Genomic DNA, 17,405 nt, shown 5'->3' on the forward strand with positions numbered 1-17,405 from the left:
CGCCATTTCTGGCTTGAGGCACGTATGTACTTGATGCCCCTGATGTATGTTAAAATGCACAAAATCACCATATAGATATTTGACAAATGGCTTTGTACACACAGTGATAGTGCCCATGTAAATTTTAGTCGAATCATCGTGCTTGCTACCATGTGGCGTTGTTCCATCATAGTTTGATGATAAGAGAGCCCTGGTCCCAAGAAATGTGTACAAAATAAAACGGATAAAATTGACATCAATATTACGATGAAAAGTACTAGTATCTAGAATCCCAACATCCAATAGTCAGCAGGTGTGTGCGTAACACTAAATCTGAAACTGAAGTTCAACTTTTTGAAACAAGGCAAAAGATTTGCTATTTTCATTGATTAAGAAGAAGAGAGTTGTCCGGTTAATTAGAGGAAAACCGGACGAAAACCTAAATTACAAACCCCACAAGGGGCACACACGGACGACCTGGCCACCAACAAAATCACGACACAACCAACGACACAACCGTTGAGAGGTAGCACCGAACAACAAAGCAACGCCAAACAGTCGACCGCAGCATCGAGGACATGGCAGCTCCGATTTTGCCGAGGAGCATCACAGGAGAAAGTTACAAGCCTCACACCGACCTAGTCCAGCGCAACACCTGAAGAGCACCGCTCGTTGAAAACCGCCCTCATGGAGTCATCATTGCCGCAGTGGCCCCGCCGCCCGCAGCTCCGACTTCTCTGTCACAGCCAGAAGCCAACATAGGCACACCCATTGGCGCACTGGACCTTCGGCATCAGAAGGACAAGTCGCGACCCGGCTCTCCTCGCCACCATCATCGTTGCCACACACGTCGCAATGCCACACCACCTCATCGCCGGTCGGGCACCTGCAGAACGCAATGTAGTGCACATCCAGCCTGCAAGAATCACAAATGGGACCAAGATCTTCAAGACGGCGCCCCCAAGAGGGAATACGACGTTGAAGACGACGCCGCCGCCTGATCCAACCAGGATCATGACTTTCGCCCGAAGATCTTGACCCGAGAGCGAAGGATGCCCAAATCACCTCGACGGCGCCTCCAAGGAAGAAAGCGATGCCCACGGGCGCCGCGGCCGCCGGCCAGCAAGAACCGGCCAAGCTTTCGCTCGGATCAATCGACACCACCACTCTCATGCAAGCAACTCCACTGACTCGCGCAACCATGCACAACCACAACGCCATGACTGTGCAGGGACCACCACCATGACTTGCTGTCGAGTCAACCACGGCAAACCACCAACATGTAGACTGATGCACTTCCTCCGGGCAGGGAAGGGCAGACTGCCACCCCGCATCCTCCCGCCGGCCAGATCTGGTGGTCCAAAGACCGCGCAGAAAGCAGACGCCACAGCCCGAGCTGCCGGAGCTGTCACCTGCCGAAGAACCGTCGTCGCCGAGCTGCCTAGACAGGCAGGACGAGCCTCCCACCACCAGCACACCGCGGCCGCTACGTCGCCCGCGCGAACTCCACAGCCGTCGACACGTGTCACACGTCAACCACCTTCTCGGGGCCGCCGCCCCAGATGCCAGCCCTCGATGCCCGCCAGAGCTCACAGCTCCACCATGGAGCCGCCAAGCACCACGTTGTCGATGCACACTGCCCGCCGCAGCCCCTCGCCGGCGCAAACAGCCCCGCCATGGAGCCGCCGAGCACCGGCTCGCCGACGCGTCGCGCGCCACTCCGCCGCAGCCACCGAGGGCGGAGAAAGCCAGATCTGGCAAGCACGGCCAGGATCTAGCCGCTCCCCGCGCAAACGCCGTCCCTGCAGCCCCGCTAGGCGCCCGCGCCTCCGGGAAGATGCAGCCGCCGCGCGCGCTACGCCGTGGAAGAGGAGAAAATGCCCCGCCCCACCCTCCCTGGGGCACGCGCGGGCTTCGCCGGCGGCCCCTCCGGTGGCGGCGATGCGGGGGAGTGGGGGAAAGAGAGCTTTGTGGCGGCGGTGCTAGGTTCCCCGGTGTCGCCCGAGCTAGGCGACGCGGCGGTCGGGGGGCAGGCAGCCTCCCCTAGTGTTAGGGGTCTGTTGATTTACTTTTGTCAGGTTATGTGGTCTCCAGAGATGGAAAGATCTTATAACCAGATAACCAAGGACCTTGCTTGCGGTGCTTCACGCACAAACAATTATCTACTCCCTCCATTCCAAAATAGATGATCCAACTTTATACTAACTTTGTGTCCCTCCGTTTCAAAATAGATGATCCAACTTTATACTAACTCTAAAGTTAGTATAAAGTTGGATCATCTATTTTGAAACGGAGGGACACAAAGTTAGTATAAAGTTGGATCATCTATTTTGGAATGGAGGAAGTAGCATGTAAAATTGTTGCAGAATTTTGAACTTATATATAGATTCTAAGATATGTCATAGGGATGACACAAATTGGCTTCTTGTTGGCTCCCAAAGAAGGACTTGGATTTTGTAAGATCATAGGACTCGGCTCCTCGACCGATCAGTCGATCTGCTCTCGGTCGGTCTTTCTCGCACCTACGTACAGCTGCGCCGCGTGACGGTCAATGGCATGGAGACATGCAGCGTGCGCGAGGGTCGGTTAGTTCGTTCATCAGAGGATCTGATCCGGGGCCGCAGAGCGATGGTTTTAGTTAGCTATGGGCTTACGGCCGAGGGCGAGATGAATCGATCAACGATTCTCTTCCACAGCAGAACCCACTGATTCGGGGTTTCAAAACAACAAAAATGTACAGCAAAAAAAAAAAAAAATCGGCGTGAGAAGCCAGTTTGCTATTCGAGGAACGTGATCCCATATACTAAGACTAGGCCCGTAAGGGTTCCTTTTTTCTGGTTTTTTTGGATTTTCTTTTACCATGTTTCTTTGAGCGACGTGTGTGCAGCCCTTGTTTACCTTCACGTGTGCAGCCCATCGTACGAGAGAGTTCCTTTGTTTTTTTATATTTGTTTTGACTGGCCGGTTTGCATGGTCAAGCTGACGTGCCTATTCTATATTTCCTGGGTTTCCTTCCTTCGACGCGTCTCCGTATGGGCATGCATGTCTGCGCCATGCACCTCGCCACGTTTGCCTCCACCGCTTTGACCGGTCTATCTCTGTCTCTCCCGAAAATTCTGGCTCAATCCCGTGTCGTGGCTCTGCCAACCTATGTGCGTATAAAAGGCCCCCCGTAGCGTGGGTCCCTCCAGTCACCGCTGCACCCAGACGGCTCCTCACCAATACGCCCATCTCTCCTCCCGATGCTGCCCTCCACCCTCCACCCGAGATCCCATGGCGCGCTACGTCGCCGCTCCGGCTGGCCGGCCGAGAGGTGCGCACAGGCTACAACATGAATCGGGAGAGCCATGTACCATCGCCTCACATGGATCTTCCTCGGCTCCGGCTCCCTGCCTCCCATGGATCTTCCTCGGCTCCGGCCCCCTGGCCTGAAGGCGGATAAACAGCGGTGGCCTTCGCGTGGTCCAGGTGGCACGCCTGCAGCTGGCAGCGGATAGCTCGCTGCCCTGCTGCTCTCCATCCTAATCGGCTCCCCTTGGCCTTCCCCAGCTTCGGCCCCGGCTGCCGGTCCCCTCCCATCTGCCCGACGGCCGTCCCTCCGCTGCAGCGCTCTTGCAAAGGTACGCATCGCATCTGCCTTTCCTCTCCTCTGATCTGCGTGGTTTCTTTGTACAGGTAGATGAGTTATTAGTACTAGAATTTCAGATCTAAAGTTGGTGCATATGGTACAGATTCTTAATCTGAGAAGAATGTTCAGGTATTGCGTACAGGTCTCTGGTGAGGACAAAAATTTGGGCGTCTAGCTCCTTGCATGAATGTGCAAGGAATTTAGAACCTGCATCTTTTCTTCAGTATACCATGGTATATTTATTCTTGATCTCTCCTTGACGTTGTGTTGCATTTTTCTCGATGGAAGTAATTTTGGTTTAATTTCACATGGTGTTAAAAGAAATAAACACATGATATGTAGCTGACATACAGAGGAAATGCTACAGCTTGATGATTATTGCAGTACTACATTATTTTCAGGTATGTATTGTTCCTTTTGTGATAGTTCTCTCTCCTATGAAAGTAAAATGAATCATTTTTATTTTTTGAACAAGGTTGCTCTCTCCTATATAGAAGTAAAATGACTCATTTTTAATTCTTTGAACAAGGTTGCCGAAAGTAGGGCGCTCAGCCATTGAGGCATTATCACTTTCTTAAAAAGCTTCGCAAAATCTGCTTACTATAGAAATCTAATGTAGGTTTGTTAGCCTTATAGGGTACTAATATGCTGAACACATGATATTAAATATACAGTACATTGCACTGTGAAGAGTATGTATATACTATCCACACAGGATTTAGTATGTCACACTTTGACTTCATCATCCTCTCTTTTCAGATGTATTCTTTAGGCATACACTAATGTGGTAGCTTAGTCATATCCTGTAGCTAATTTAGTCACCACAACACTCAGGATTTTTTCCCGGCTTTGAATATAAATAACTTCCACTTGCCATTTCACATGACAAGCACTACATTTCATTTATTTATGGCCTACAACTTATTATTTATGGATAGGCACAACTGAAGTCTTCAGTTTTTGAGTATCATAGAAGAACGACATTACTTTCTGTAGCGATAGAACAAATTGATCAACGTTTGACCTTTTCCAGCTATTATTGGAACACTAAGATGCACAAAATCAACCTGTGTTAGAGCCAATGGTCCTTTCCAAATGTGAAATCTTGCATGTGTTATTTATCAATTCCAAAAGGTGATGGTTGTGTTATTATGTTAGAAAAGAGGTACTTGTACAATTTTGCTACTAATTTTGGCTAAGGGTTTTTCGGTTCTCATCTCTATATGGATATGCTTTTTTCAGGTTAGTGGTTTAGGAGTTCCTGCCAAGACTGGCTTTTGGAATTTATCCTCGTTTCGCCAGTTGGGCTTAACAAGGACATAATTAATTCTTTGTTGGTAATTAGAAAAAGATATCTGGTTGGAGAAAACTTCTCTTTTGGTTAATTGATTGTTTCTGAATTTTAGTAATCTTTTTTAGATTTTCTTTCTTCAGGTTAGTAGTACGGGACTTCCTGTCAAGAACGACTTTTGGAAGTTATGCTAGCTTCATCAGTTGGGATTTCTGTATAGAACTAAGATAATTTATTTTGGTGCTTGCGATGAGTATTAGACAGAGGGGTGATGGACACATACTTCACCCAGTATATTTGTTCATTTATGTTGTTAATTAACTAATTAGGCAAAAAGCCTCTTATCTGTATGGTGTTTGTGATGATGCTATCAATTCACCACACACTAAATACCGGGTTGTGCTTTTCAAATCTAGCAAATTAATTTTCTCTATTGCTTCTTTTCCAAACAGAAGTATTAGATCTACTGTGCCATGAGTCTTACTATCAAAATATTATATAAGCCGCGCCGGATGATTATAGGTAACTTATATCAAGAACTTTGTTTTAGCAGCACAATACGGATAACTTGCAGTTTTATACCAACGAAAAAACTATTACATACCAGATCAAAGATAGAAGCCAGGCTGAACATTGCGATCTTACAGATCTGCCAAGTGCATCCTCGTGAAATAGATAGTAGCGTCGCTGATAAAAAAAGTAGATCGGCCAATCTAGGTCTCCATCGGAAAGAATACTGCCTAATGCCATCTTCCAGAAAGCTGGACATGCAAAAAATGACAAGTAGTGTTGGACATTTCTCTCTGTAGCAACGAATAAATTCATTTTATTATTGTATAGCCATGGTGGCAATCTTTTTCGGATAATAACAAGAAACAATTCGCTCAAATATTCTCATCAGAGATAATATTGCGGTCTATCAGAAAAAATGTTAGCTATTTAATTAAACAGAGAACTCTGTCACTGTAGCAACAGATGCTAAACAGTCAGACTACCTGACAGAAAAGTATATATAGAGCAGTTAAATTTCTTCAATCCAAAAATAGATGATGTAGTGGTAGATGTTAATCGTACAACACGAGGATGATGTAGTGGCAGGGAAGCACTATCTAGGACCGTTTAGACACTAGCTAGAAGAGTGTTCTGTCTACAACCGTATAGAGTTTAGACACTAGCTAGAAGAGTGTTCTGTCTACAAAGGTATAGAGAGACTAATAGTTTCATTTCTCATCTTGACAGTCAGCTACAAGCGTGTTTTGTGTCATTTCTCATTTTAGCATAATGAACTGTGATTTTGCCCACCAAATTATACACAAAGACATATAGTGTTAATAGCTGATTTCCTTTCTCTGTCATGATGTGCGGTACATTTTGCTGCCACCTGGTGGTGATAGTCGATCCCCCCTTAGTACTATCTTATGTTAACCCTTATTTTCACCATATTTCCTTATGCAGAGCCAAAGAAGGAACAAATAATCAATATAACCAAAAGAAACAAATTTGGGATTTGAAGGATGGGAGGGCCAACACTCTATTAATATTATGAATGATCTGAATTGATCGTTTTCTTTAAATAAAAAAACACTACCAACAATGGCAGTCACCCTGAATATAAGAATTTAATCACTATTTTTCCTATTAAGAAACGAGTCAAGTGCCCAAGTCCACTTATCTGCTTACTAAGCGTCCACCCAGGAACTGAGTATTCTAGAAAAAACAATAACTCGTCAGGGATTCAGGAAAGCTCAACACATGCAGAAGAAGCCAAGGAAACGCACGGCCACCAGAACAGCAAGGAAAGCAAAGGAACCGAAGCTGAGGCACCCAAAGCGCCGGAATTTGCCATCTTCGCCGGCCAGCCCAAACACGGCCAGAATTCAGGAGCAAGGCCGGTCTGCTCACCCCATGAGCAGCTCCACCTATGTTGGCCCGCAGCACCACGAGAACATGAGTGAGATGCCGAGAATCGTATGTGTCAGAGGAGGCGAGGCGGGAGATGTATTCAATCAATTGTACTAGCTATCAACATCGATGGACAAATCACAGCTACAGAACATCATACTCTAAATTCTGTCCCAAGAAAGAAATCGACAAAAACTGGAACAAATTCAGGCATCCGAGTTGAGCAACTACTGAACCGAATCGACAAGGATTTTATACCTTGAAGGCGTAGGCTTCAGCCTCGGAAAAGAGCCCTCTTCAGCTCGCCGCTCCGGTACCTCTCTGCAAGCGCAACCATAACAGCAGCGCATCAGCTCGATTCGATCCGCTCTTCCACCGTCGGCGGGACCCTTTGTGGTTTCTCTCACCTCGGAGGCGACGACAGAGGGAGAGGACGCCTGGATACCGCCGGTGCTCGCGAGCGCGGCTGCCACATCCGCGACGACGGCAGTGGCGCCACAATCGTACAGTTGGTGCTGAAATTATTTGTGTACCTGTGACATTCTATATCTTCAGAAATGGAATCTCAAGGCTGAGATTATAATGCTACTACTGATATGGGCGGGCAGAGTATGGTGTTATGAAGATACACCTTTGTCAACCAATATGTTGTTACATTTATGGAGGTCTTGGCATGACAGCACCAATGTCCAAAATACGTAGTACTAACAAGATGGATAAATGCAAGAAATTCTCTAGATACTAATAGAAGTATTTTACAATTCGGATAGAATATGTTGCACACGTACTTTATCTCGGTTAATCATTCAGTTGTGTTTTTTTGCATAATATTGACAATATATTCTATGTTGGCTGGAATATGCAAGGTCCTGTGGATGATAACAGCGGGTGCAATTCTACCAACTCCAATAATTTTTTCCATTCAGCATCATGTGCAGATTTAGTTTTCTGAAACATCTATGACAAGTTAGTGTGCTTAAAGTTTTGCCGACTTCCAACTCTCATGTGTTAATTCAGTGATCACGGTGGGAGCAACATAAGCTGGGTAGTGCGCAATTATTCTCTTCGCCACTACAAAGATACACACATGTTGAACATACAACAAAATCTCAAAAACTTCACAAAAACAACAAACCTCAAGCAAATCAACAGGGCCTTGTATGAACTATTTTGCCATTAATAAAATTTTGAGACGATTTACAAAATATTAAAAAACTAAATAGCTTATCACTCTTTGTGGCGCGGCGTGCCGCCGCGCACTACCCGCTAGTAGTATATATCTGCGCACCGCGTGCGGCGGAATCCTTCGGGATATGACCTCAGTATCTATCCATCACGTTCCGAAAAAGTTTAAGATTGATATGGCGGCATGTAGCCGAACTCAATCTACAGACTACGTGACCCCGTTCAGTACGACCATATTGTACCCGGAGTCCCAAAAGTTTGTTCCCCAAGCCAAGGCCACTTACCTTAGCTTAGAACAACAATAGTGGGACGTTCACATCAAGCAGGCAACAAGGGCAATGGAGAAGGTCGTGATGACCAATACACATACAAGCGGTTCCCAATATCTCCCAATCTCACGAGTTGCAATTTGACTCCCGGTGGAAGACCACATCAGAACCATGGCAAACTTTGAAGTACCTCTTTGTTGTTCTCTTTCATTTTGTAAGAACTATTGTTGTTCTGTCTATACTGCTCTATCCATCTTATATATAGCATGGTTCGTTGGAAGCATATGCATCATTTTATTATCACTTTTATTATATTTTATTTTTGAAGAAAATGTTTCACTAAACAAAGGCTATTAATTATTCGCCATGGCCATGAGTGCGAAGCATGTGGCTCCTGACTAGCACCCTTTCTTTTCACTTGTGAAATTTAGGTGCATGTCTTTATGAGGGTTCAGGTCAAGGCAATAGCTAGCTTATGGGTTTTTGGCTGGCAAGTGCCACTTATATATGTGGGAAGCGGATCCTCTAACATTCTCAAGGGATGTCATGAAGCTAGAGTGAAATATGTGTGTAAAGCGAAGAAGGGATGTTAGGGTTACTGTAGCAACTACTGTGTGGATTTACTGTAGCATGTACAAAAATAAATCAAAAAATAATTTTATTGCACCATAATTTTGTTTATATGTAATTTTTGTAAATGTATACAGTAGATTTGTAATTTGCAAATTAATTATAATCATTTTAGGCTTAATCACATGGATGTGAAGAAGGGATGTCACGGTTACTGTAGCTTACGTGACATCCCTTGAGGATGTTAGAGGATCCGATTCCATATATGTGCGGCCACAAGAAACTTGTGATCTGTGAATAAGATAGTGATTAAATTGATTTTTCAAAAATGAAATCTCGAATACAAAGGAAACGGTAGACTACCTTAGGAATACGATGGCAATCGGCTTCTGACCCTTTAATAGACACTACTGCAGGTACTGCTAACGTGACACTACGATCAGAGAACCTTCGAGAAACTGTGTGCGATGCAATAATCGCAAACGGTGGTGTATGAAACCCGTCAAAAATGTATAAAACGTTTGCGATGACGGATGCATCAAACACGGTTCAGATTTTAGTTGCGTGTGCGATGAAGGGCATACGGTTCAGTTCAATTAACTGTTTGCGATGAGGAGGAACAAACGAAACGGGCAGCCAGATTAAGGCGTGTGCGATACACAACATACGGTTAACTTGGATGAACTGTTTGTGATTAGGCAACACAAAAGAAACGGGCAGCCAGATGAATGTGTGTGCGATATACAACATACGGTTCACTCGGATGATTTGTTTATGATTAGGCAACACAAAAGAAACGGTCAGCCAGATCAAGGTGTGTGCGATATACGCATGCGGTTCACTCGGCCCTTGTCGTCAGTGTGTGACCTCTGTGGCAACCGTTCGCTCCCCAGGCGCCTCTTCGTGTACCGTGGCAACCGTCCACCGCCTCTTCGCCTTTTCCTCTCGATTTGAAACTGCTGTCACACGCTCTTCCTCCCTCCATTTGCTTTCACCCTTCCTTCTGCCATTGTTTGATCATCTTTTCCATGGAGGGAACAGGCCGGAAACGACCCCGTTATTCTTGCCCCGATCTGAAAGATGACGTGGTGGAGGAACTCATTGATCGGTGCGACGTCATCACCTTGGCTAGTATGGCAGGTTCGTTCAAGACCATTCTCGACTCAACTAATAACATCATTACAAGGAACCCAAGGGTCCAGGAGCGGTTTGATCTCCCGTATCTTCTTCGCCGTGACCCTGCTGACTGGCGCGGGGACGAGGGAAGCCTCACCTTGTGCAAGTTGGTGCCGCTTGATAATGATACGTATGATGTTGAGATGCCATCACTTGAGGGCAAGGCTTGGCAGGCGCAAATGGAGATTGGGTTGTTTATATTGGGTACAACTGCGAGTGGGAACTTGTGAATGTGTACACTTGTCACCGGGTTCCACTTCCAAAAACTCAGACGACTGCCCAGAGGTTGAGTACACCGGTATTCTACGTGAGTTCAAATACGATCATGGTGACTGTCGTCTACGGAAGATAGCAAGTTGTCGAGTTCCCAACCGCTCTTGGGATTACACGAACTATGAAGTTGTTGCTATCTTCGACAAGCTTGTTGCCGTCCTTACTTCCATGCCTCGATGGATATTGCTCAAAAATTAATTTCTGTACACGGATGAGTACTGTGATGCAATTCAATACGAGGGTCTTGTGTTTGCAACCACCACTCGTGGCACTGTTTTTGCATGGAATCCTGATGCTTTCGGTACGTTTGTCTTCTACCGTAATTATAATTGTTTCATCCACATGCATGCGGGTTAACTAGTTTCCCTTTACTAATTAACCTTCTTGTGTTTCCAAGGTACTGTAAACATTCCACCACCTATACTTGAAATTTTTTATAACCAATGGGGAGATGACGATGCTGATGATCACGAGCATGAAGACAAGCAGGACCCATATACTCAGTGGCGCCTGGCAACTTATTCCGATGGATCACCTCTTCTTTTCTGTATACAGGGCACTGTTGATGTTACTAAGGAAGCAGGTGTTGTCTCGCATGGTCGCACTCTCCGGACCTATTCCAACATCCGTTGCAGGGTATTCGGGATGGATACTAGTGTACTAGCGCTAACACCTTCTCCCTGGTTCAGTATTGAAAGTCTTGGAGAAAACTCGCTCTTCCTTGGACAAAACTATCCAATGATGGTGGAAAGCGATCCAGCTGCTGTTGACACAACGTTACTACCGTTTATGAGAAGCAACTATATCTATACCTCGGACATTGCTATGCTTCCCTACCATCCCAATATGGGTCCTGACATAGGCCGCTTCAGTCTGGATGATCAGTCCTGCGTTGGTCTCGAGATTGAGAGTAGCTGGCCCTTCCTAGAGAATCACTTCTGGTTCAAAGCAAGCGTTTCCAACGCCGACGAGTGGTTGAGCCGAAGTTCATTTCATCGCTTTGTTATTTGTTGTGTGAGAAAAACTATACTAGAATGTTTTGTTGGACATGATCTATAATCCAACGTGTATCCTCGTTGTCATTGTGGGTTGATGACTTGTCGTATGTAATCAATGGTATATTTGCATATGCGTCCATCAACTCACGCCTGCTAGTGGTGTCCATATGAACAATGCTAGTGATTTTAGTTGCAAAAATTAGATAGTGCTAGTGATTTTTAGCTGCATATTTTGACAAATCGCATTGTTACAAGGTTGACAAATGGCAATGTTACTAGATAAACAAATGTCAATCTTTCTAGTTTGACAAATGGCAACATACCAAAAATGACAGATATGCAAATCTCACCCAATTGTTTATACGTGGTTGCACACGGGTCATGCAAAACAACCATTTGCGTTGAAGGGATGCAGAAATCCTGCTCGGCACATTTTCCCTTGGCTTCCTGGGAAAGCTGTCGGTTTGCATAAGGGTGTTCTAACTAAAACGTTTGCGATGAGTGTTTTATATTTAAAAACCATTGACATTTTTTCAAAAGAAAATCGTTTGATAAGTCTGTACATTAAGAGAGAAAAACGCAAGTTCGTTCAAACCATATCTTTCATTCAGTCACACTGCGAATTTATATTCATATGATTGAGAATTCGAGATACAGTATTAAACCCCAAAAAAACTATTTCCGGCGGCGGCGGAGGCGGCGTGCCGCGCCGTCGTTGTCGTCCTCCGGGATGCCGTTGTTGAAGTCTTCAAGGCAGCACAAAATGTTCTTCACTTGTAAATCAAACATCATGTCGTCGCGCGACCGACATGCGTGGCGCGGGAGGACGGCAACTGGCGCCGCTGAGAGGTAGCGGTCGACGGCAGTGTCCCATGCCGATGAGGGGGGGGGCTTTGTTATACACTTTTATATTATTTTTGGGACTAACCTATTGACCCAGAGCCCAGTGCCAGTTTCTGTTTTTCCCTTGTTTCAGTGTTTCGCAGAAAAGGAATATCAAACGGAGTCCAAACGGAATGAAACCTGCGGGAACGTGATTTTTGGAACGGAAGCAATCCAGGGGACTTGGAGTGCACGTCAGGGAATAAACAAGGAAGGCATGAGGCAGGGGGGCGCGCCCTCCACCCTCGTGGGCCCCTTGTGGCTCCCCTGACGTATTTCTTCCTCCTATATATACCAATATACCCTAAAACCTTCGGGGAACATAATAGATCGGGAGTTCCGCCGCCGCAAGCCTCTGTAGCCACCAAAAACCAATCGGGACCCTGTCCTGGCACCCTGCCGGAGGGGGGAACCGTTACCGGTGGCCTTCTTCATCATCCCGGCACTCTCCATGACGCGGAGGGAGTACTTCACTCTCGGGGCTGAGGGTATGTACCAGTAGCTATGTGTTTGATCTCTCTCTCTCTCTCGTGTTCTTGAGGTGATACGATCTTGATGTATCGCGAGCTTTGCTATTATAGTTGGATATTATGATGTTTCTCCCCCTCTACTCTCTTGTAATGGATTGAGTTTTCCCTTTGAAGTTATCTTATCGGATTGAGTCTTTAATGATTTGAGAACACTTGATGTATGTCTTGCGTGGGATAACCGTGGTGACAATGGGTTATTCTATTGATTCACTTGATGTATGTTTTGGTGATCAACTTGCGGGTTCCGCCCATGAACCTATGCATAGGGGTTGGCACACGTTTTCGTCTTGACTCCCCGGTAGAAACTTTGGGGCACTCTTTGAGGTTTTGTGTGTTGGTTGAATAGATGAATCTGAGATTGTGTGATGCATATCGTATAATCATACCCACGGATACTTGAGGTGACATTGGAGTATCTAGGTGACATTAGGGTTTTGGTTGATGTCTGTCTTAAGGTGTTATTTTACTACAAACTCTAGGGCTGTTTGTGACACTTATAGGAATAGCCCAATGGATTGATCGGAAAGAATAACTTTAAGGTGGTTTCGTACCCTACCATAATCTCTTCGTTTGTTCTCCGCTGTTAGTGACTTTGGAGTGACTCTTTGTTGCATGTTGAGGGATAGTTATATGATCCAATTATGTTATTATTGTTGAGAAAACTTGCACTAGTGAAAGTATGACCCCTAGACCTTGTTTCCTATCATTGCAATACCGTTTACGCTCACTTTTATCATTAGTTACCTTGCTGTTTTTATATTTTTAGATTACAAAAACCTATATCTTCCATCCATATTGCACTTGTATCACCATCTCTTCACCGAACTAGTGGACCTATACAATTTACCATTGTATTGGGTGTGTTGGGGACACAAGAGACTCTTTGTTATTTGGTTGCAGGGTTGTTTGAGAGAGACCATCTCCATCCTACGCCTCCCACGGATTGATAAACCTTAGGTCATCCACTTGAGGGAAATTTGCTACTGTCCTACAAACCTCTGCACTTGGAGGCCCAACAACGTCTACAAGAAGAAGGTTGCGTAGTAGACATCAAGCTCTTTTCTGGCGCCGTTGCCGGGGAGGTGAGTGCTTGAAGGTATATCTTTAGATCTTGCAATCGAATCTTTTTGTTTCTTGTTTTAGCACTAGTTTAGTTTATAAAAGAAAATAAAAAATGGAATTCAGTTTGCCTCATACGCTTCATCTTTTTAATATCTTTCGTGAGTATGATGGAAAGGAAAATTGTGCCAAAGTGTTAGAAGAAGAATGCATTAAAATGTTTGGCACTAAATCTTTGAATGATGAGCATGATTGCAATGTTGTTAGTATGAACTCCTTGAATATCCATAGTACTAATGATGATTGCACTAGTTATGATGAAAATGTCTCCTATAAACATGCCAATTTTTGTGGAGTGCAATGGGTTTGCAAGTACACACCAAATAGGGAAGATAGATATTGCAAGAGGCATAAGCATTTAGAAACTAAATTGTTGCAAGAAAGGTTAGATATTTGTGCTGAAAGATTCAATATTTATCGCCATCCTTGTGAACTTTGCAATGAACATGGTCATTTAAAGCTCCAATGCTATTTGTTTCATGATCAAGTCGTGTCCAAAAATTGTGATAACTTGATTACCCTTGAGCATCATAAAGAGCTTAGTCTTCTTTTGGGTTATGAAGAAATGAAACGTATAACTGAGGGTATTCCAAAATTTAATCTCGATAAATTTCTTGATTTTGATCTAGAGGAAATTTATATGTATTGTGCGGTGTATTGCATTGAAAACCCTTATATTGCCAATTACATAAAGAAAAGAAAACAAATAGAGGATGAAGAGAATACTAATGAAAGGGAAGAGACTTCCCAATATCCTCCTATTATTTCTTATGATGAATCAGGTAACGAGGAGGAGCCTTCTATTCAACCAATCTCATTAATAAGGAGCTCCAAAAAGAGGATTGAACCCACACATGATGTGAAGAAGAAAAAGAAAAGACGAAGAAGCAAAGGTAGAAAGGTATCTCCCCCAAATGATGTTGCTCCTATTACTCATCATGATGATGATAATTGCTATACTATTGGTGCTATCCATACTATTAATGATGAGAGTGATTATGCTTATGATATGAAAAGGCCCAAGCTTGGGGATGCTATGTTTGATGAAGATGATGTTTTTGAGAATATATTTGCTGCAATTAATGTTTGTCCCGAGCTTGGAGATGCTACGTTTAATGAAGATGATATTTTTAGTCTTCCAAGTTTTGATATGCAAATTTATAATGATGATAGCATGCCTCCTACTTATGATGATTATATTGATGAAAGTGGGTTTGGAAGAGTGTCAACTTTAGGAAGTAGTGATCCCACTATTTTGGAGGATGTTGAATCTTATTGTGATAATTATGAAAGTGGATTTGGAGAGGTCATGACTTTATTTAGTGATGAATCCACTATTTCGGAAGAGGTTTCAATTGATTATGATGAGAACAAAGTTGCTACTTATGATGATTATTGTGATGAAACTTATGCTATAAAGAGTAGTGATGATTATATTTATAAAACTTGTCATGATTATGATTACCCTTTTTCTGAACATTACTCATTTAATGTGGAAACAATTTATAATATTCGAGTCTCTTATGATACTCTCACTATTCCGAATGAGAAGAATTTTGCTTATGTGGAGAGTAGTAAATTTTCTATGCAAGTAGATCATGAAAAGAATGCTTTAGGTGATGGTTATATTGTTGAATTCATTCATGATGCTACTGAGAATTATTATGAGGGAGGAACATATGCTTGTAGGAATTGCAATGATATCAAGTTTCCTCTCTATGTGCTTAAAGTTTTGAAGTTATGCTTGCTTTGCCTTCCTATGCTAGTTGATTAGTGTTCCCATAAGTTGTTTGCTCACAAAATCCCTATGCATAGGAAGTGGGTTAGACCTAAATGTGCTAGTCATATTCTTCATGATGCTCTCTTTATGTTTCAATTCTTATCTTTTATGCGAGCATCATTGAAATCATCATGCCTAGCTAGGGGCGTTAAACGTTAGCGCTTGTTGGGAGGCAACCCAATTTTATTTTAGTTTTTTGCTTTTTGGTTCTGTTTAGGAATAAATAATCCATCTATCTTATTTTTAGATGTGGTTTTGTGTTTTAATTAGTGTTTGTGCCATGTAGAACCTTTGGGAAGACTTGGGTGAAGTCTTTATGATCATGCTGTAAAAACAGAAACTTTAGCGCTCACGAGATTAGCTAAAACTTTTTATTGGAGAGTGCTATTTAGTTGATTATTTTTGCAGATGATTACTAGACAAATTACTCAGGTCCACCAATTTATTTTAGAATTTTTGGAGTTCCAGAAGTATACGTTTGATACAGATTACTACAGACTGTTCTGTTTTTGACAGATTCTGTTTTTCGTGTGTTGTTTGCTTATTTTGATGAGTCTATGGTTAGTAAAATAGTTTATAAACCATAGAGAAGTTGGAATACAGTAGTTTTAACACCAATATAAATAAAGAATGAGTTCAATACAGTACTTTGAAGTGGTGTTTTATTTTCTTATACTAACGGAGCTTATGAGTTTTCTGTTAAGTTTTGTGTTGTGAAGTTTTCAAGTTTTGGGTAAAGATTCGATGGACTATGGAATAAGGAGTGGAAAGAGCCTAAGCTTGGGGATGCCCAAGGAACCCCAAGGTAATATTCAAGGACAACCAAGAGCCTAAGCTTGGGGATGCCCCGGAAGGCATCCCCTCTTTCGTCTTCGTTCATCGGTAACTTTACTTGGAGCTATATTTTTATTCACCACATGATATGTGTTTTGCTTGGAGCGTCATTTTATTTTCTTTTGTTTTGCTTGCTGTTTGAATAAAATACCAAGATCTGAAATTCTTAAATGTTAGAGAGTCTTCACATAGTTACATAATTATACAACTACTCACTGATCTTCACTCATATCTTTTGGAGTAGTTTGTTGTTTGCTCTAGTGCTTCACTTATATCTTTTAGAGCACAATGGTGGTTTTATTTTGAAGAAATAGATGAACTCTCATGCTTCACTTATATTATTTTGAGAGTCTTAAACATCATGGTAATTTGCTTAATCCTAATATGCTAGGTATTCAAGACTAGTAGAAACTTTCTTATGAGTGTGTTGAATACTAAGAAATGTTTGATGCTTGATGATTGTTTTGAGATATGGAGGTAGTGATATTAAAGTTGTGCTAGTTGAGTAGTTGTGAATTTGAGAAATACTTGTGTTCAAGTTTGCAAGTCCCGTAGCATGCACGTATGGTAAACGTTATGTAACAAATTTGAAACATGAGGTGTTCTTTGATTGTCCTCCTTATGAGTGGCGGTCGGGGACGAGCGATGGTCTTTTCCTACCAATCTATCCCCCTAGGAGCATGCGCGTAGTGCTTGGTTTTTGATGACTTGTAGATTTTTGCAATAAGTATGTGAGTTCTTTATGACTAATGTTGAGTCCATGGATTATACGCACTCTCACCTTTCCATCATTGCTAGCCTCTTCGATACCGTGCATTGCCCTTTCTCACATTGAGAGTTGGTGCAAACTTCGCCGGTGCGTCCAAACCCCGTGATATGATATGCTCTTTCACACATAAAACTCCTTATATCTTCCTCAAAACAGCCACCATACCTACCTATTATGGCATTTCCATAGCCATTCCGAGATATATTTCCATGCAACTTTC

Source organism: Triticum aestivum, chromosome 7D, assembly GCF_018294505.1.
Source record: "Triticum aestivum cultivar Chinese Spring chromosome 7D, IWGSC CS RefSeq v2.1, whole genome shotgun sequence".
NCBI classification, from domain to species: Eukaryota; Viridiplantae; Streptophyta; class Magnoliopsida; order Poales; family Poaceae; genus Triticum; species Triticum aestivum.